We start from the raw sequence: 21,423 nt of genomic DNA on the forward strand, positions 1-21,423 counted from the left end.
AGCCCTATCAATTTCAAGATTAACAAATAATTTGGTTAATACTTTTATCTATAACTTTAGTGCATAGTTAGAGTGAGAGCATGTATCTAAAAATTGCAATTTTTTAGTAAGTGGCTTATTTCCAATTTTATTAATGGTTTGACATCCTATTGCATTTTCTTATGGCTATGTGGAAACAAACAAACTTGTGATAATTTTTATGTTGAATATATATTAATTGATTAAATTCTAGGTTAAATGTAGATGCATTGACAAATTAAGTCAATTAGAGGGAAACGCTCATATATATGCAAATATGGTAACTCTTGATAAATGTGTAAGTAGAGATTGTGTTGTCACAGTCGATGCACTTTTGTTGTTGGTTTGAAATTTGAGTGCTTCCGAGTTTCTACATGTTCTACTCACACAAAATGTTGCATGCTATGTCATCATTGTTTTTAGTCAGCACATTTGCAAGGCCTCAAAAGGAGTTATCCAGCACAGCAGGCAAGGTGAATATGGAAACTTGAACAATGAAAGGTCAACAAAGGAATTTTAAGGGGACAAAAATAGTTGAAAATGGGTGCTTGTGCATGCCAAAGAAAAAGAATGTCATACATGCAGGACAAAAATATAAAAAATGGTGTATAAGTGTCAATGATAGTCCTTTAGAAAAATAATATCACATTTTGGTGAACTCTAAGTGAAAAAGTCAGTTATGTGGGAAAAATGCAGTGTTAATGACAATTTAGAACATAAAATTCTTCAAGTGACATAAAAAGGTGTTTTTTCATTCAAGGGTGAGAACTCAACATCAAATTAGAAGAAAATGTGTATTGGAACATCCATAGTCATGCTAGGGGAGACAAAATCACTCAAGTTAATGTTAAAATAGAACAAAAACGCATCAAAACTTCTTGGACTTTATCTCATGTTTGCAAGTTGAAAAAGGTGCAACGGACCCCTTTGGTGCATGCCTTGTCATGTGACAAAAGTCAATGTCAAAAATCATGAATAGTGTCATTTGAGTATCCAAACAGTCACTTGGAGGGATAATTGATGAAACTCAAAGTGGAAATAGATGAAAAGCATTATTCAAGTGCCCAGGAGTTCATCCCATGACTTGTGTCTCAAAAGTCAATATTGAAAAAAATAACAAAGTGCAGTATACTTTCCAAGGACACGGCCAAGTTGTATAATGTACTTTTTTTTATCATCAAAAAGGCCATTTAAGAAATAAAAGTATGCCCTAGAGTTGTAGAATGCAAATTATTGTGAATATACAAGACAAAGTTTCTCTTGGAGGTCTAAAAGTGTGCCTTGGAGAGAGAAGAGGGAAAGAGAAAGTTCAAAATTAGAAAAAAACTTCTATATTTATAAAAGTGCTTGCCTTATCTTAATTTCCCATTGTTGAAACAAGGATTTAATGAGGAACACCATTGAAGCAGTTTAGAGCACATTTGCAGCAGTTTTCTTTGAGGTTTCCCGCTGTGTCCAAACTCCAAACAACAATTCTCCACCCACAATACTCTTGTTTTTGTTGATTTCATGAAGGTCGTTGTCATGGCAGTTTTGTGATAATTTTGCAACAGTCTTCTTGGCAAAAATTTTGTTGTTTGCAATTATTAAACTAGGGTTTCAACATTATTGAACAAGACCAAGCTCTTCAAGGTTCCTTCACAAGCTTCCAAAGATCATCACTTATAATTACTGTCCAAGGTTTAAAAACAAAAGTTTTTAGTCTTTGTGATCATTCACAACAGTCACAGCAGGTTGATATTGAGTTTTGAGGTTGTTTTTGATGGTTTTCTAACAGTTGACAGTGATTGCAGCAGTGAAAAAAAGATTACAACTCCTTGATTCCTTTTTTGATCTAGGGTGCTCCTTTAACACAAAGAAACTCACAAAATCAACAATCAAATTACAGGAAACATGCAAGACATAATTCTTAATTTCAATTATTTTTCCTGAGAAATGGAATTACAAAGCTGTTTTGGAAGTTACAATAGATTTCAGCCTTATTGGCTTCAGAACAAAAATCAGCAACAAATGATAAAAATCAGCAACCTACAAGCAAGAACTACCATGACATCCAGTCTTCAAATATGATTTCTGAACATAAACATGCTCTTTAATCCTCCCGCCTGCAAAATGTTCCTTTGCAAAACTGCCACCTCCTCTTTCAAAACTCGGAAAGAAAGGTTCACCATAAAAGTTACCAAAACCATAGGTGGTTTTAACTCACAAATTCCCACACCAAGGTATGGAGACTACAAATGAATTTAGAAAATTGCCTAAATTGCTCTCCCTCAACTGCACATGGCCACCTCCTCCTTAACTAGTCAAAATAGCAACTTTCAGGACTTTCTAGCCAAAGAAGGCATGTTTTCCCAAGTGTGCTTGGGTGTCCAAATTTGAAATGTATTAAATGGGAAGTCTGAACATGACTGATTATGGAAGGAAAGCTTCTTTCCACTCCCATATTGGATGCCAAAATAGAACATTCCCTGGATGTGCCTTGAAGATGCTTCCGACATGTGTCCATCTCCCCTGCAATTTGAAACTTTAGACTATGGCCAAAATATTTTTAAATATTAGGCCCTTATTACATAATTTATTCTCTAAAACATTTATTCCTAACATTTGCATAAAAATTAAATTAAAGTTTTTTTGGTGATGCAAGATTGCTCTTACACCCCTAGATGCTCCTGCATCACTTTTTGACATTGTCATGGCAAATTTTTCATCTCAAAACGGAATATTACAGCAACAATTAATTTTTTTTAAGAAAAGAGGACTCTTAGAGTGTTTTCCAGCTGAGTTTCAAGTGTTTAGTGACAGCAGTTGGCAAACAGTATTTGAGGCTGCTCATACACATTCTTGCAGATTATCCTTGTCATCATCAGCTGAGTTTAGTAATAAAAGTCTAATAACAGCAGAATTTTCACCCTGAGAAGACTGAATATGATTAGCTGTGGACTCCAAAGGTTTCAAGGCATTTACACTGAGAGGAAAAGGAGAACAAGGGATAAAGGTGAAAAAACTGTGGTAAAGTGGTTTCAGTCGCCTAAAACAATAGTTATTTCTTGCATGTTCAGATTAAGAAAATACATATCATTTCCAAATGGTGGACTGTCCTTCAAAACAAGTGTTTGAATAGTTGAAGAATAAGGAGACTAATCAGAGGTGAATGTACAACGATTGGATTTGGATGATCACATTATTAAAGAGAGTAATGTGGAAAAAATCATTGGAAATGTGGTCTTATAAAGATCCCTACCAAATTTTCACCAAACTTTCACTCTTTTCCACTATCACTGTTTGGCATTTTGTCAAACATTTTGCATACATAAAGAAATATTTTGTATTTCTGTTTGAATTTGATTTAATCACAATGAAAGAGGATAAAATGCATTGGATAGCACATATTCATTTATGATACAATGAATACATTGAAAGTTGAAACCATTCAATATGCATAGGCAGAAATATCGATGGATTTCCTTAAACAAATTGCTCTTACAAAAAAACAGATATAACAAATTGATTATCTGACCTTATAGAAAGATTACACAGCTTCAAGTCCGCACCAACATTATCACCATAAATTGATGACTATATCATACTATTTTAATCCCATGTGGGGTTGCAAGAGTTCACCCAGCACTTAGAACTGATATCACCCAGCTATGCATTGATGTAATACCTAACATTCTAAATGGTAGCCACCCAACCAGGTTGCTATATCCTTACGCCAACAATAGTACCCTTTTTCGCCCAGCAAAAGATGGATAATCTTTCCTTCAAGGCCCATGTCCAACTGCATATGTTGAGTTGACCAGCTAAAACTGTTCAAATGCCCTCCTTGAATGAATTTTCGAATTCTCAAACCTTTGACAAGCTCTTGGTGACTTGTGCCAAGCTTGGGACAGCAATGGCGGCCAGTGAAAACACCATAATTCCCAAACTCAGACCAAAGACTCAATCAAATGTTGTTCCCTCTTCTGAGTTGCCACCATTGGACGAGGAAGGGAAGCTTATAATATTTCCAGAGGCTATTATTGATACTAGAGAATATACTCTATGAAGAACTATTAGAGAATATCTAGTGAAGTGGAAAAAATTGCTAGTGGAGGATGATACTTGGAAGAGTGAGCACATCTTATGCTACCATGAATTGCAATTGCTTGGGGACAAGAAATTCTAGGGAGGGAGGACTGTAATGTTCCTTTCTTGTGCCTAGTCAACTTTGTTGATAGTTAGCATATTTAGCGGGTTCCTGTAGACTAAGTAAGTGTTTAGGGAGCTCAACAGTTATTGGAGGGGTATTTGCTCAACATATTTCCAATTTTTAATAATGGCATTGAGCTCTATTGTCAGCATGCTTTGAGTGGCAGTTTTAGAAGCATTTTTGGACATCTGGTCCATCCACTTTTTATGGAGCCTATTTCTATTTTTGCAAAGTCACTATAATGACATCAGTTATAATTATTTGTTGTAGGTTTTAGTTCGACACAGTCAATTTCGGGATTCAATGCTTTGATGATGTTTTCGTGGGTCAAATGGAAAAAAATAATTAAATGCCTAAGTTATAATAGTTTATTATAAAGGCACAATTAAATATTTATTAAATTATTAAAATGACTTTATATTTATTACTTGGACACTTGGAGAAATAAGCATTTAATTTTTATAAAGTTCATTTTTCTCCAAAAGGTGGGCATTGGGTTTTGGAGGCAAAATATTAAAAATTAAACGTGACTTTCACAGGAGGAAAATAAAAGGGCATTTTTGAAGCTTATTTTAATATGCTTGGATTTGAATATTGTTGGTATGTTGTGGGGTTCTTTCTCCAAGACTTTTTGAAGATGAAAACCTTTGAGAAGATTATCCTCCTCGGTGGTGAAAGATCCTCCCAGGTTGATTTGTTGATAGTTTCACCTAGGAACCATGCTGGTGCTTCAATGGAATTCTTTACAAAATTATTTCAAAGGGTTTATAACTTTATAGGCACAAATCGAATGTTAAATTTGTGAAATCTTGTGAACAAGACAAATTTATGAGTTGCAGAGTATTTGGAGCAAATTACAAAAGTTTTTACGGTGCTGGCTGTACACCCATTGATAGCTAGTCGACCCCCCTTTTTGGATGCCCAATTAGAAGGGTCTGTAAATTGATTTTGGATACTTTTCCAAAGGACTTTTGGGTGCAAGGTGATTAGACTGGACACTTAATACATGGGTTATTAGTTGGAAATGATTTTATAGAGGAAATTGCTGAATTTGTTCAGGCCACCATTACTGAGAGTCCCACATGTGACAAATCTGGGTGTTTGGAGGCATTATTTGGCATCTCATCGTGGTTGACTGGGTGCGATAGCTGTTATAGTCTTGATTGAAGTTGATTAGACCAAATTTGATTGAGTTTTGAGGATTTCAAGCTTCTTGCGCTTGTTGGGATAGTGCCTCTTTCCCTGTGCAGAAATTCTGGGCTGTTTTCAGACCTTGGAGAGGTCCCTTTCATGTTGGAAAATGTGTCATTTTTTGATCTGAGCGCTTAAGGTGTGATTTTGCATGTTTATAGGGACATTTTGACTCAATTGCTACAATTTAGAGCCTTGCCATTGCTAAGGAATGAAGATAATAATGGGCTGTTGTTCACCTATAGACTGAGCATGCTGCTACAACTCTGTAAATTGATTATTATTGCTTCATGTTGACTGTATTTCAGTGTTAGGTCTGTTAGTAGATTGGTATTAACATTTCATGATGTTATGATATTGTAACAATAGTTGTTTAAAATTTGGAAGATTCAAAACTAATGTTTTGTATCAGCAAATTATCTTTTTTTATGGTTATGATATATTCTCTGTTTGCAAATTATTTCGAAAAAAAAATCAGGAGGGGGCCTATTATAATCAACTATGTAATTTTGTGCCCATGTAAAATTCCATGAACTTTGAAAGGGTGGTACTTTGGGGCTTTTGAAAGCATGGATAAGGTACCTCCAGAAGTCTCTTCTTTATTCTTCTCTTTAGATCTTCGGTAACGTTTGGTTCAAGACCCTTAGGATCTTCATTGGACACGATCTCTATGGCACTTTTATAATTTCATTTCATCTCAATTAATCATTTAATGTAGTTGGCACCCCTATAAAGGCTCAATAATCGTTAACTCTAATGAATGCCAATATCGGAACATTTAATTAGTTCCACCAACTACCCAGTAATAGTGGTGGTACCCTCCAACTGTCCAGATGACTTACTATAAATGGTAAGTATGGGACCAAAACATCCAAGTGACTTACTAAAAATAGTGTTTATCGAATAGCTCTGAATGATTCGTAGAAGGCAGTACATGAACCAACTGACGAACTGAGCTGGAGAACACTGGGAAAGACATCGAAGTGTCAGTTGAAGAACCCTGAATTACCCTCAAAGTGCCCCCTAATCACCACATTAGCTTATGGGGACCACTGATAATAGGCTAACCTTTGAAAATTACTGATGCTTAGGTATGAGCAAAAATGGGGACATTACACAAAGATACATCCCTGCCTTATTTAGTCTTCAATAACCTTGCCAGACCTATTTGGGATGAATCACAACATTCTAAGGGGAGTTTGTATTTATTTAATGTTGTCATACATTTCTTATGTTGTACTTCAAGAGATCCATACAAGTCTTCCTAAGGGATCACAATACATCAAATAATTATTTCTGATTAATTTATTAATTATAATAGGCAGTTTAGTAGCTAACACATGGCATTTACAGAGGTCAGCATTAAGCTTCAATATGTTTCCTATAAATTAGCATTAGTTCATATTTTTGAATATCATAAATATGAATATCATAAATTTGTATCAACATATTATTGCATATATATCCTACTAGTATGGACATGTCAAGATATTGGTATCAAAATAATAAGTATATAAGAAGTTTCTAAACTATATGAAAAGTTGGCAATTTGTTTGTTTGAATGTCCATGAATGTTCATTGCATGACAATTGTTTGTCAAAATGCTTACTGAGTAACATTTGTTAAAATTGCTAATTTGGTTAAAATATTCCGGTAGGGGACCTTATAGTGATTTTAGAGCTTGTTTCATACTAGCTTCGCAGGGGTGTTGCATATTTTTTGTTAGTTGCATGATAGTGTATGAAGGTTTTAGCAATTGTGAATCAATGATCATTTGCACATGTGCTAAAGGTTAGTTTAAACAATTGTATTTATACTTTTGTGGCTCCATAATAGTTGCAGCAGATTGTTGATTAGTTATTAGTGTGAAAGATGAAGACAGATAAAGAACTCATGAATGGAATTTTTGCAAGTCTTTCAAGAATATCAAAAGAATCTATCAACACTATTAGAGCATCCAGAGATGCTGAAACCTCACTTATCAATTGGAAAGGTAGGAGAATTTCATGTTGCACAACAAGAAAATAATTTTTTCATTGCAAGGATAAGGACAGTGAGAATGAACATAGAAGAAAAAAAACTGTCTCTAAGGTAAAGGAACCTCAGAGCCTAGCCACATATGCAAGGATAAAGAAGTGAAGTTTTTAGAGGAAGAGTTGAAAGTTACAAAAAGAGAGGCCAAAAAAGAGAAGACAGAACAAGGAGGAAATGAGTATGTGAGTTGCCATGAAGATAATGAGTCAAAGGCTGGTGAAACGATGAACCTTTCCAATATTGGGGATGAAGTTAATTTTTCAAGTGCATCTGCAACTGAAGAGGAGTGCACGAGTCTTCATGACAGTGCTGAGATTGAAGGATATGGTGATTGCGAGTTTGCTCAATCAACAACTAATGATAAGTCGTAGGAAGGTATGGATGTTTCGATGACCCATTGATATAATAGAGAGTTATCCTAACCTCAATCCAAGAATTTAGAAAAGGTAATGTTAGAGAGGTAGTTGATTTGAAAATTATGCTAATGAAGGAAAATAAGAAATTTTGTTGTGTGCTACTGATTTTGATTGAAGGCCTAGAAAATTACAAGTATTGAAGAATCAATTGGTGGTCACTAGGAAAAATTTCTTCAAACCTTAACTCGATTTTGATAGCACACGCAAGTTCATTAAAGACCTCCTCTAGAGGCTCAACTAGAAGAGAGACAAAAGGGTTTAATGCTAGGAGCCATTTCATCAAATCTGTGAACTATGAAAGGTGCCTTAGAACTAATGAAGTCAGATTACCTGTATTTTCTTTTAGATGGAAATCATGGCATCAAGTTTGTAGAAGAGACTTTTATTGCATTCATAGAAAGGGAAAAAGAAGTATACGAGCTTGACCTTGAGGTATGTTTAGCTCACTGTTCACTCTACCAAGCAAAAAATAGTTACTTGTTGCAGCCACTTCAAAGGAACACAAATTGAAACTTGCCAAAAATAGAAACTTTTGGAAAATGAAAACTGCCGAAAACGGAAACTTTCTAAATTTTTTTTGCAAAGAATTCCTTGATCTCCGATTTTGACAAATTGTAGGCGATTTTAGGGTTCTTGAGCCTCTTGAGCACGATAGTGACGTCCGTTTCATCCCAAACTGAGCAAATTTTTCAGCTACCTCCGGAACTTGCCTCGAAAAATGTGCCCTCAACCAATTTGATCCCAAATTTCAATTGCTTGGATTTTGACAAAACGACAGTCGATCATAGGGTTTTTAGATGCTCCAAACGTGATGGTGATGCTTGTTTTACTCCAAAGCTGGTGAGAAAATTTCTCACAACCAAATCCACAAAAAAACAAATCTGGGGCCATGCAACGCTTTTGAGTAAAGAAACCCTCAAAACTTGAGAAGGGGCTTGCTGAATCCATGCTCGGATACCATGTTGAAGTTTCAAAGCTTTTACACCATGTTGAAGTTTCAAAGCTTTGATACCATGTTGGATTTTGCAGCACAAGCCTGCAAGATCAAATGGCAAACAAGTACACCTTCCACAAACAAGAGCTGAACAAATGAATGGTATATTACTCAAAAGAAAAGAATACAAAATTACCGGATGAATTACAATTGTACAATGAGGTGCTTATAAATAAAGCACAAAGCTAAATTTAGGAGAACTAAAGTGCAAGCATGAGGAGCTAAATAAAGCTCAACTCTAGCTAAACTAGATGCATAAAGCTAAACTAAGTGCACGACTATAGCAAGCAAGCACTCCAAAGTGAACTTAAGAAAAAAAGCATAATAAGTTGTAAAAAAGAAATTAATAGCTAAATATGCTCTAACAAATTAGAGGGGTATTTTGATGTCACCAATGTGTTCAGATGGATTAATGGAGATTAACGACACTTTTTGGAGTGATTTTAGACAACTTGTTTGAGACTTACTATATTTAGTAAGTGTTAGTTTGGACACCGATTGGTTAGTTGGGAGTCTTGGATGACTTACTATTTTAGCAATTTCTATTTATAGTAAACACTATTATTGGTAGTTTCAAGGTTTGGGCAATACTTGCTATTTTTAGCCAAAGGCTTTTTTTTAGTAAGTGTTATTTTTAGCACTTGGTCATTGTCTCAATTCCCCTCTCAGTTCAGTTGAATGGGTTTTAGTTGGACTTGGTGAGTTATAATGCTTTCATAAGAGATTTATTTGATTTTATTCACCCAGTCTTTATGAAGTGCTTTTTAAAAATATCCTCCCTTGGCCTAGTAACATGAAGTTGTTTTTAAAAGAGGGACCATTTGACATCTAAAATGGATTATTTTATTGAGCTTATATTATACTTCCATAGGGGGATGTTGAGGAATAATAAAATATAGAGTGAATTTTAAATGTTTTATTTGAGAGCTCAAAAAGGTTCAAAATTATATAAGGTTTTTAAGTTGCTTTCAATTTTTGGTTTTGGAGGGAAAAGATTTCAAATTGAAGGATGGTTGCCCTAATTTCATTTTCACTATATATATTCATGTTTTGAGCTCTCATTTGGCATGCTTAATTTGACAACTAACGTTATGTTGCTGGAATGAGATCAGAGAGTTCTTTTTCTGGTTGAGGACGAAATCCCTCTTCTTGCTTGCTGGTTTCAGTGGTGAAACATCCACCCTAGCTGGTTGGTGGTCTTGGTTTTGGTTTGATAGTGATTTTGGTTGGGTTTGGTGTGAGGGTTTGAAAATATCAAATATATGATGTATTTTGATGTGTGTATTGTGATTTTGGTGAGTGGTGAGCCTTTTCAAAGTGCTGTTCAAGTTTGGTAGAATTTTGGAGCTTGTTTTGAGTGTTGATGTGCTATTTCAGAATCAATGGATATCATAGTTTTGATCATATTTCACGAAGGAAGACTTTTTGGCTTATGGGTATTGTTTCAAACATCTTCCTTGATCTGGGTGAGTTGTTGTGATAGGTTATTTGCATCATTGAGGGAGCACTGATTTAATAAGGCAAAATCGCCCCTATGTATAGGATGCCTATTCTTGCATAGCATGTGGGTTTTGGTGAATATTGTAATCTGCATGCTAGAGATTCAAACTGCTCTTGAAAGTGGTATTTCTGAGTTTAAAATCTTCATATGACTACAAGTTGTTTCCATGATATTTGAAGGAGTTTTGGAGAGGTTGCTGATTTCATGAAGAACTGAAAAAATACACTTCTTGGCATGAATACCAGGCCTGCAATTTTTTTCGATATGTCTGATTTCTGATTACTGTTGTCGCATTTTGATTTGAATTGGTTTTCCAAGTTGATTTGAAAGAAAGTACATGTTTAAACACTTTCTATGTAATTTTATTTTCATTGTATGCAACATCATGATGAATGAAACATGAAATACAAACACTTCTGCAATTCCTTCTCTTTGTATCGCAAAACACAAAAAAATTAGTGGTGGCTATTACAACTGTCCGGCAAAGGACAAAAACCCTTAGGCAGATATTGTATTTGTTGATGAAAACCCACTTAATCAATCCTTGGTGAATTTATACAAGGTTCGTAGGTGTGTAGATTGTTACATATTTGCAGAGACTTGTTTACTGTTGCCAGATACAGATATCGAGGTACAAATTTATTTGGATTTGCAAGAAAACAATAAATTTTTCATTTTGGTATTTGCGAAGAGTGAAAAATTCTGGGATTAACAATGCAGTGTATGCTAGTGAAGGAATCAATTTATCGTGCTTGTGTGTTGTGATGACATAAATATAATATATTATATATTTTTATTTGGTTGTGATTTATCCCAGCCATACCAAATTAATAGTCCGAAAGGAGTTATTCCATTACATATGTTGACACAATTATAAGCTTGGGAGCCTTTTTCATGAACCTACGTGGCCTTTTCAAGGTCGCACCAAGCTAGACACAACTCATTTTAGGCTGTTGTACCTTTGTGAATGTCAATGTGGTATGCAAAGGTGGCAATAAGTCTGGTCAAAGATACATCACTGCTTATTTAGTCTTCAATAACCCTACAGTAGCTTATATGGGAAGAATCACAGCATTCTACGCAGAGTTTAAATTTATTTAATGCTATCGTACATTTCTTAGGCTGTTGTACTTCATCAAGAGAACCGAACAAGTCTTCCTAAGGGATCACAGTACATCAAATAATGATTTTTGATTAATTTATGAATTATATTGGGCAGTTCATTAGCTTCTAAATGGCATTAATAGAGGTTAGCATTAAGCTTCAATATGTATCTTAGAAATTTTAATACTAGTTCATATTTCTAAATATCATAAATTTGTAATAGCATATTATTGCATATATTTGCTGTAAGTATGGAGCATGTCAAGATACTGGTATCAATTAAATAAATATATAAGTTTCTAAATTATATGAAAGGTTGGCACTCTATTCGTTTAAATGTTCATGAATGTTCATTGCACGATGATTGTATGTCAAAATGCCTATCAAGTAGAATTTGTGAAAATTGCTGCTTTGGTTAAAACATTCTGATAGGGGATCTTACAAACTTGGCAACTTAAACAAAAAATAAATTTTTGAATTTTTTTTTTTAATACAAAATACAGCTATAAAATTTACCAAATGAGTTTGGTGGGGGCCTAGAGGCAATATCCCCAATAAGGTTGAGGGGTAGTACTCCCAACAAGGCGACCGACAACACTTGTGGGGGGTTTGGGGGCAATGCTACAAATGGGGTGAAGAGAGAGCCCTCATTGGCAAGCCTAAATGAATATTTTCAAAATAATATAGACCTTCATGATGTACACATTTTCATAATTTTTTAAAAGGAAAAAGATAACTCTTATAAAGCCAAAAACATAGATTTTTTAGAGCATTAAGTCCATTTTTTAACATGTTCTTGAGTCAAGGATTTGGACTTACTGAGTATTTGGCAAATACTCATGGAAAATAGTTAAAAAATCAACATCAAAATATGCAAGTTAACTTTAAATAAAATTCTAGTGAACTTTTTTACGTGAATACTTGGCAATTCACCAAGTAATCGTGAAGTATGCTTACTATCATCTAAACCACTCCAATCTTAGATCAATATACCTTTTCTCATGAAGCTGAAGGAATTTCCTTTGGTCTTAACCATAGTTCATAGACTTGCCAAGTTCTTGCAAGGTTTTTTGGCTTGTGAGTGCTCATAGTTTAAACTTGCCAGGGTTGTTTTCCATTTTTTTCCACGAATACTTGTTGAAACTTGGTGATTCGATGTGATAAAATTAGTGTTGGGTGATGATAGAATTTTGATGTAGGGTAAACATTAATTTGACTTGAAAATGATGTGATTTTTACTTGGAAAAAATGCAAATTTTTCTTTAGAAAACCTTCATTCGCCCTTACACAACAGACACAATAGCAAGCAAGATTTCTTCAAGGAATTGGGAAGATTTTCAGGCGATTCTTAGGCTATTTGATTTTCTTTTTTCTATTTTTGTTTACAATTCAATTTTAAATTTTTTACTAAGGATAAGCATGCATCATTCGAGCACATTATTTAAAAGTGTGCCTAATGGTGTGTAGCTGATTGTTAGTTTCTTTATCAATGCTGGAACAAATAAAATTGACTTCACATACCAACACTGAATTGATTCAATTTTCTAAATTTGTGAATTGATATGGTAGAGGAGTCATTGCCATCTAGTAATAGGGTAGAGCCAAGCAAGGAGTCACAACAAAGTGTGAGGACCATATCCTCTACTGCCCAATTTTTTTACTTTCCACGATATGCAATTTATGATGATGATTTAAAAAAACAATCATCATAAATTCATATTAGTTATCAGTTAGTAGCCAGCTATTGTATATGGCTTTGCATGATGATGTGAATTTGTAATACTTATGTTTTCAAGAATCAAATCTGATATAACGTTTTTAAATTTTGAAAAGTGAATGCGAAGAAATTATGCGAATCACTCAATATTATCTCCCTAAATCTGCACCCTCGAGCAGCGATACCCATGGGGAATGGCAGACTGTGATCAGCAAGAAATGAAAGAATTGGCAAAAAAAGCAGTCTCTGCAAACTTACACCAATCCTCGAGGTACTCTCCCACGAGGGCGACATGCAATCTACCCTAGAAACATACAGAATGGTCCAGATTCAAAACAAAAATCGGCAAAGGAGTTTCTTTCTGTGCCTATCCCTAAACCGAATCAGATTAGCAATCATCGCCCCCAATGGGTGTTTGAAAATGGAATTTGGGTGGATAAATGTGTTCCCCCTTACTAGAAAATTTATCATAAATCCTCAGCCTCTGTTAGAAAAGCCGCTAATGGCAAATCAGGCAATAAAAACATAAAATCTCGGCCAAACAGAGTCTGGAACCTGGGGTTTCCTCCGGTTTCAGGTCCCAATTGTGTTCCTCTGGGAAAGACTAGGGTTTTCCCATCCAACAAAGCGAATAAGGAAACGGTTACACAACCTAAAGTCAAATGTTCCGCTGAAATTTCTTCAACGATGCTCAACCCGATGTGGAACTTGTACTACAGGCTAGGGCTTTTGATCAAATGGAACGATAAGGATTTCCCTACTCGGGAGGTGTTGATGTGTATTTTGTACACGACCAAACACAGAATAAAATACCTAAAGGTACCTTATCCTCTCTTGAGCAAAGTTTCCTGACTGCTGAAGATCTCGCCGAAGGATCAGTCGAGGCAACTCCAAGGTTCTTGTATGTAGGTTGTCTACTCGTGGATAAGCTCTTTGTGGTATGATGTGATTTTGCTGGAATCACAAGGGGACTTACACTTGATGACTAAACGTCTGATTTGCTTTGAACATTGCTGGAACACAGGATTTCACTAGTCTAGATTTTTTGAAAAAAAAGGAAAAGGATGAGGGCGAGGAAAGGATCTAATTCTGACACTAAGAATGTAGGAGCAATGATTGATCTTTGACGAAATTCTAAGTAAGTCTTGTTTTGACATCCCAGGACCATCTCCACAAGATTAGTGCAATCTTTGGAGGAAAGCTTTGTGATGTTCAGATCATTGCAGTAGGCGTAGACACCATCAGGCTGATGCATGTCAATGAAGAAGCGACAATTGAAGTTAAGCTCAAGCTGAATGATTCCAGTTGACTACACAAGGCAAGTCTGCAATCAACAAACTGCTAGTAGTATGGATATACAAATTTCACCATCAATCAAACACATTTCTTCCACTCATCTAATAACATGAAATCAAAACTGAGAAGTATAAAGACCATAGAAATTGTTGAATCGACCCATAGATTTCACCATTTCTTCAATAATGAAGTTTACAAGCCTTTTACAACATCTTGGCAACAATCTTTGCCTTCTCTTTCTATTCTACTCTAATTGCTATACTATTAACTGACTTATTCATTATTTCTAACTATTCACCTTCTAACTCCTGACTAACTATTCGCCTTTACAAATGAGGAGCCAGGGCTTATATAGTGCCCACAATACAATTCAATGGCTTAGATCAATTTGAGATCAATGGCCAAGATTTTACAATGAAACCCTAATTAGGGTTTGTTACAATAAACTCAATTTTGGCCAATGAAATAATTGCATTATTTGGACACATGTCTTCTATGGAATATTCGACCAATGGAGAACCGGGGTAGGTACATCGAAGTTTGTGCCATCTCCCATGAGTCAGGTACATTGAATCTGGACACGCTGAGGTGGACCAACCTGACTGGAGGAGTGATGACTGGGATGCCACCTTGTCTTTCCTTCAAATGTTGGACTAGAAGAGGTCGTCCTTGTTGATGCTGGGCTGGAGAAGGTCGTCCTTGTTGATGCCGAGCTGGAGAAGGTTGTCCTTGTCTTGGTCTGGTCTTGTGGAGGTTGTCCTTGATCTGGCCTGGTCTTCTTTCATCTGCAAGACAAACCACAAGAGATGATTAAGGACACATAATAAATTCATTTCAACATAGTATTTCCTACCTTAAATCATCAACAAGAAGATATCAAAATGAAGTTTGCTTGAGATTCTTTCCAAGGACAGGCTCCATAAGAATTTCGCCCTGGACCCTTTGGAAGGGTTAGGAGCAAAATTAGCATTCCTGGCCAACTTAGACCTCTTTTCAACGCTACCTCACAACCAGCTCCTCGCCTGGCCCAAACAAGGTGAAAAATAGTAGTTTCAAAAGATTTCGCCCTGGACCCTCTGGAAGGGTCAGGAGCGAATTTTCTTGGTTAGGCCTCAATTACTCCATTTTTTGACTTCAAAATCCTCTTGCAGGGCAAAGTAACATCTTTTCAACCTCAACTATGCCTTAGGACTCCAAGTCTTGACTTGACACAAGGAGGAAATAGGTAGATGAAGAATTTCGCTCTGGACCCTTTGGAAGGGTTAGGAGCGAAATTCACCTTTTAGCTCAAAATTCACACTTTTGAAGGTCAAACATCTTTCCAAGGCATTCCAAATAGTTTTTCTCACCCTAGTCTAGGCCTGACTTAGCACAAAATTTGGAGAAAAGGATGGTTTTAGTGTTTTTCGCTCTGGACCCTTTGGAAGGGTCAGGAGCGAATTTCTTGTTTTGAGCATGTTCCTCCATCCTTTCAACTTCAATTCACCTCCAAGACTAAGGACACATTGCCTCACTCCTATCTAGGCCATAAAAATCAAAATTTTAACTTGCCTTGCAAAGAAAGTAGGTGATCCTAGGATTTTCGCTCTGGACACTTTGGAAGGGTCAGGAGCGAAATCCTTGGTTTGGGCTAATTTCCATCATTTTTCAACACCAATTAACTTCAAAAGGCAAGAACATGTCTCCTCGCACCCATCCAAGCCATGAAAACCTAACGTTTGACTAGACTTGCAAGGAAAATAGGTGGTTTTAAGATTTTCGCTCTGGACCCTTTGGAAGGGTCAAGAGCGAAAATCACTTTTTGGCTCAATTCCTTCAAGTTTGATAATTATTGACCATTCAAGGACATGCCTAAGGACACCTCCAATCTTGACCCACACCAGACTTGGCATAAATTTGAGGGAAAAGATAGGTTTTGCAAAATTTCGCTTTGGACCCTTTGGGAGGGTCAGGAGCGATTTTCCTTTTCTAGCCCAAAATCATCATTCTTTCAATCCCAATCTTCTTTACAAGATACATTTCATCATTTTTCCTCCAAGAAGAAAGGATTGAAGCCTAAGCAAGGTCAAAAAACTAGGTTCATAAGGAATTTCGCTCTGGACCCTCTGGAAGGGTCAGGAGCAAAATTTCCTTTCTAGGCTTGAAATTTCATCTTTTGTTGCTTTCCATCATTCCTCAAGGCAAGAACATGTTTATCCTTCCTCCAACATGCCTTGGACACTAAGGACTTGGCCTAACAAGGAAGACAATGAGGTCCATGAAGATTTTCGCTCTGGACCCTTTGGAAGGGTCAGGAGCGATTTTCATGATTTGAGCTTTATTCTCCATTTCTCCAACTCCAAACCACCTCAAGAGGCAAAAACATGCTATCCCACTTCCATCTATGCCATAAAAAACTGACTTGACCTCCTCCAATGGAAAAATAGGTGTTTCTAGGAATTTCGCTCTGGACCCTTTGGAAGGGTCAGGAGTGAAATTCACTATTTGGCTCAAAATCCTTCACTTCTCAATGCTTTCAAACATTTCCAATGGCAAAAGATGTCCATCCTTCCTTTCAAGGTGCCTTGCAAATCCAAATTTGGACAAACTATGGAAGAAATGAGTCTTAAGTAGATTTTTGCTTTGGACCCTTTGGAAGGGTCAGGAGCGAAAATCTCCTTCTAGGCTAGATTGCTCACTTTTCAAACTTCGAACCACCTCAAGAGGCAAAATTGGATCATTTTCCACCTTAGGAACAAGGTTTCAAGTCCATTCAAGGCAACAAATAAGGTTTATGATGAATTTCGCTATGGACCCTTTGGAAGGGTCAGGAGCGAAAATCTCCTTTAGGCCAAAATCTTGCTCTTCAAAAATCCACTGACTCCATCGCAAGGCAAGATCAAAACAATTCATCTTCAAACACGCCCTAGAAACCAACACTTAGTCAAAATTGGGAAGGAAATGTGGACTACAAAGATTTTCTCTTTGGACCCTTTGGAAGGGTCAGGAGCGAAAATCATGATTTGGGCTTGACTCTTGACCTTTTCAACTCCAATTCTCTTTGGGGGGCAAACAAAGATCCTTCCTCATGCATCTCCACCTTGGTGCTGACTTTGGGTAAAGGAAAAATGAGTGTTTTCAAAAATTTCGCTCTGGACCCTTTGGAAGGGTTAGGAGCGAAATTCCTAATCTTGGCCAAGATCCTGACTTCATTTTCACATTTCTTCATTCAAAAAAGCGTTTTACCTTTATTCAAGCCTGGGAATGCGTTAGTTCTAGGTTTTGGTCAAAGTAGAATGTCTTATGGAGAATTTCACTCAGGACCCTTTGGAAGGGTTAGGAGCGAAATTTGACATTTTGTTCTCTCCGTCAGGATCATTTTATGGAATATAACATTTAAGTATAAGAATTTTCTTATACTTTAAGTTATATTCCATATATACTTTCAGGATGTTTGAGAGTGGTTTCGGACCTCTAGGAGTTATATTGCAAAATCTAGTTTTTGGAGGATTCTTCAGTTTTCCAGACTTAGTCAAATTTCAGGATCAGGACATTCCAGACTTAGCCAAATTTCAGGATCAGGGCATTCCAGACTTGCCAAATTTCAGGGCATTTGAAGATCAAGATGACATTCCAGACTTCATCATTCACCAACTTGACCTAGCTCGGACCTTCAAGAATGATACTTACTCACCAAGCAAGACACAATTAGCAATAAGAGCAAAACTAGGCCCCAAGGAAGACTTTCAAAGAAACCCTAACCTGGAGCATCTACTGACTCAACCTAGCTCAAGCAGAGCCTGCTATCCAGCGATCCCCCTGACAACACTCATCATGCAAAGGCTAATAGACAAAACCCAAAACACCTAGAAAGCAAACCCCAGAAAGCAAAAAAGTAGGGGTCCCCATTTGCAATGGGGCGATGTGTGAATACGTCACAACATGAGGCAATTGACTGGTGGTATTCGTGGTTCCCGCGGGAGGTAAGTATTTCTCATCTTGATAATGGTGTTTTGTTCATTCTGTGTAAGAATTTAGACATTAAAAAAGAAATTCTTTCAGGCAAAGTTAGGTTGTTTCAGGGTCATTGTTTTTCTTTTATGGAATGGTATCCGAATTTAGACCCGTTTTCTTTTAGTCCTAGAAGGGTACGAAGAGGATTTGGGTCCTCTCCCTGTCGAATATCACTTTCCCCAAATTCTAGAAGTTATTGGTCAGAAACTGGGTACCTACATTGGATGTGAAGGTCTTGACAGAGAAGACCAATATAAACATATAAAACTGCTTATAGAATTAAAATCAAATGTTAATTCCTTTGACCCATTAGAAATTTTGTCAGGTCGAGGATCTTGGACCGTTAATCCAACTCTTTATGACGGATTCATTGACATAACAAACATTTTAATTAAGGATTTTGGGATAGAAGAGGTCAATCATATCAGTGTGGAATCTCAGACTACAAAACCTGAAATTAATGTGAAATTTATGGAAGGTAAGGGCGACTTCTATCTGGATACTTTTGACGGTACCTAACTAGAACCCTTGGTATCTTCCCCCCATGGTTCAGATATGAATTGTCAACCCCAAAACGACAATAAGGCATCCCTGGAAAATCTTATAAAAGAAACTGATGCCTTAAGATCTGATATGATTCATGAATTAGATAAACTCAATTTTGAAGATATCAATCCTTTCTCCCCGGCCCATCCAGTGCTGGATAATCCTGAGTCTCATACCCAGGTTGAGGAATTCAACCATGATATCCCCTGGAATTAGAATCAACATTAAATTTAGTTGGCATTAACAATGAGGAAATCTCAAGCCCTGAGGATGAAGAGGAGAAACTACTCATCCAAAAAATTTTGGACTCTATGGAGGAAAATGGGGAAGTGGAGGTAGATGCTCCTGATATGGCACCTCAGGTTGAGGGGGTTGGTACCGCAAATAACCCTATCTTTGAGCCTGTCATGGGGATCAATCAAAATTGCCATAGTATTGATCTCCTTGACTGTGTGACTGAAGGAAAAAAGAGAGGCAAAAAGTCTCTAATAGAACTTAGAATATTGGATGGTCTAGCCGGAGACCAAGGTAAACTTACTGATTTCTTTGATGCAGGGAAGGGGAAGGTCCTTCCCAGAGAGCCATGAATATAATTACTTGGAATGTTAGGGGACTAAAGGCCCCTAACAAACAACGCTTAATTAAGCGCTTCATATTTTCCTGGAAAGTTGATCTCCTGATGTCTCAAGAGACAAAGCTTACTCTAGAAGACTCTTCTAGCTTTGGTAGGAAACTAGGTATGTGGAGGATGGATTCGGTTGAGGCTGTTGGTGCGTCGGGTGGTTTGTGTATGATATGGGATCCCAGGCGGGTCTCCTATACTCCTTTGTTCAGTAATAGACAATGGACGGGGGGAACGGTTAAGAGCATGCAAAGTAACCTCAAATTCCTTCTATTAAACGTCTATGGTCCCATCCCTAATGACAAAAAGAGATTGGTGTGGAGGGAACTTTGTAACCTCTTCGACTCCCATATAGGCAACCACTTTATTATTGGAGGGGATATTAATACTCTGCTAGACATTTCAGAAAAATGGGGGGGGGATCAAAAGAATCCCCCAATCAATGATAGATTTCAAACATTGGGTTCACACCAATGAACTTCTAGAAATCAAATCTGGTAATGGTAACTTTACCTGGAATAATAGGAGGCCAAGCTTCAATTACATCGCAAAGAAGCTTGACAAATTCCTTTACAAAAAAAAATTGTTGGATTTTCCTCACGTCACGAATTCTCACATTATTCCTACTTCTGGCTCGGATCATTTCTCTGTTTACCTTCTGATTGAAGAAGATAAGCATCCTACTCTTGCTTTGGAATAGAGAAAAATTTGGCAATATCTTTCAAGAAAAAGCCAGAATTGAAAAGGAGCTTCGAGAGTTGAATGAAAGAGTCATCAAAGACGGTATGAATCAGCAGAGTTATGTCAAAGAGAAAGAGCTTATAGGGCTTTACAATAACATTTTGGCAAAGGAGGAGGTTTATTGGAGGCAAAAAACTAGAGAGACCTGGCTTGAAAGTGGAGACAAAAATACTAAATTCTTTCATAATAGCACTAAAACAAGAAGGAACATTAATAGGATCTCAACTATTAAGGATAGGACAGGCAACAACTTAGATGACCCCAAATTGATTGCCCAAAAAGCAATCAAGCACTTCACGGAAATTTTGAATAATCGAGGCTCGTCTGACTTGAAAGCACAATCTAAGGTTCTGGAATGCATTCCTAGGCTGGTCTCAGAAGCCCAAAATAGAATGTTAAATAGTAAGTTCATATAAGCAGAAATTCTTACTGCCCTTAACCAAATGAACCTTGACAAATCCCCAGTACCTGAAGGGTTCCCGGCCTGTTTCTTTCAAAAATGATGGCATTTCTTAGGAAAAGACCTGGTAGAGGCTCTTGAAGCAACTAGAAACTTAGGGAAGTTGTTAAGAGAAATTAATAATACCTTTATCTCTCTCATTCCTAAAAACGCAAGTGTAGGGAACTTTGATGACTTTAGACCCATATCACTATGTAACACCATATATAAGATTCTAACCAAAGCACTAGCCAATAGATTTAAATCTGTACTGCCTTGCATCATATCAGATGAGCAAACATGATTCGTCCCATGAAAATCAATCTTTGATGGAATTATCATTGCTCAGGAAACCATCCACACTCTCCAACAAAATAATTCTGTAGGAATGTTAATTAAATTAGATATTTGGAAAGCCTATGACAAGGTTGATTGGAGATTTTTGTGCAAATGTCTGGAAGCCTTTGGTTTTTCTAAGGGGTGGATCAATCTGATCTTTGATTGCATTTCTAGTCCCAAATTCTCTGTATTGGTCAACAACTCCCCGGAGGGCTTCTTTGAGATCTCTAAGGGCCTCAGACAAGGAGATCCGATCTCTCCTTTCCTCTATATTATTATT

The 21,423-nt window shown here is 36.7% G+C and overlaps 1 protein-coding gene across 10 annotated transcripts in view; it reads left to right on the forward strand.

The window, feature by feature from the left end:
* Positions 1 to 21,423, forward strand: part of LOC131028162 (CSC1-like protein At3g21620) — a 280,393-nt gene that overhangs the window by 29,959 nt on the left and 229,011 nt on the right. The window lies entirely within an intron of this gene.

This window comes from Cryptomeria japonica, chromosome 5 (assembly GCF_030272615.1).
Source record: "Cryptomeria japonica chromosome 5, Sugi_1.0, whole genome shotgun sequence".
In the NCBI taxonomy this organism is placed as follows: domain Eukaryota; kingdom Viridiplantae; phylum Streptophyta; class Pinopsida; order Cupressales; family Cupressaceae; genus Cryptomeria; species Cryptomeria japonica.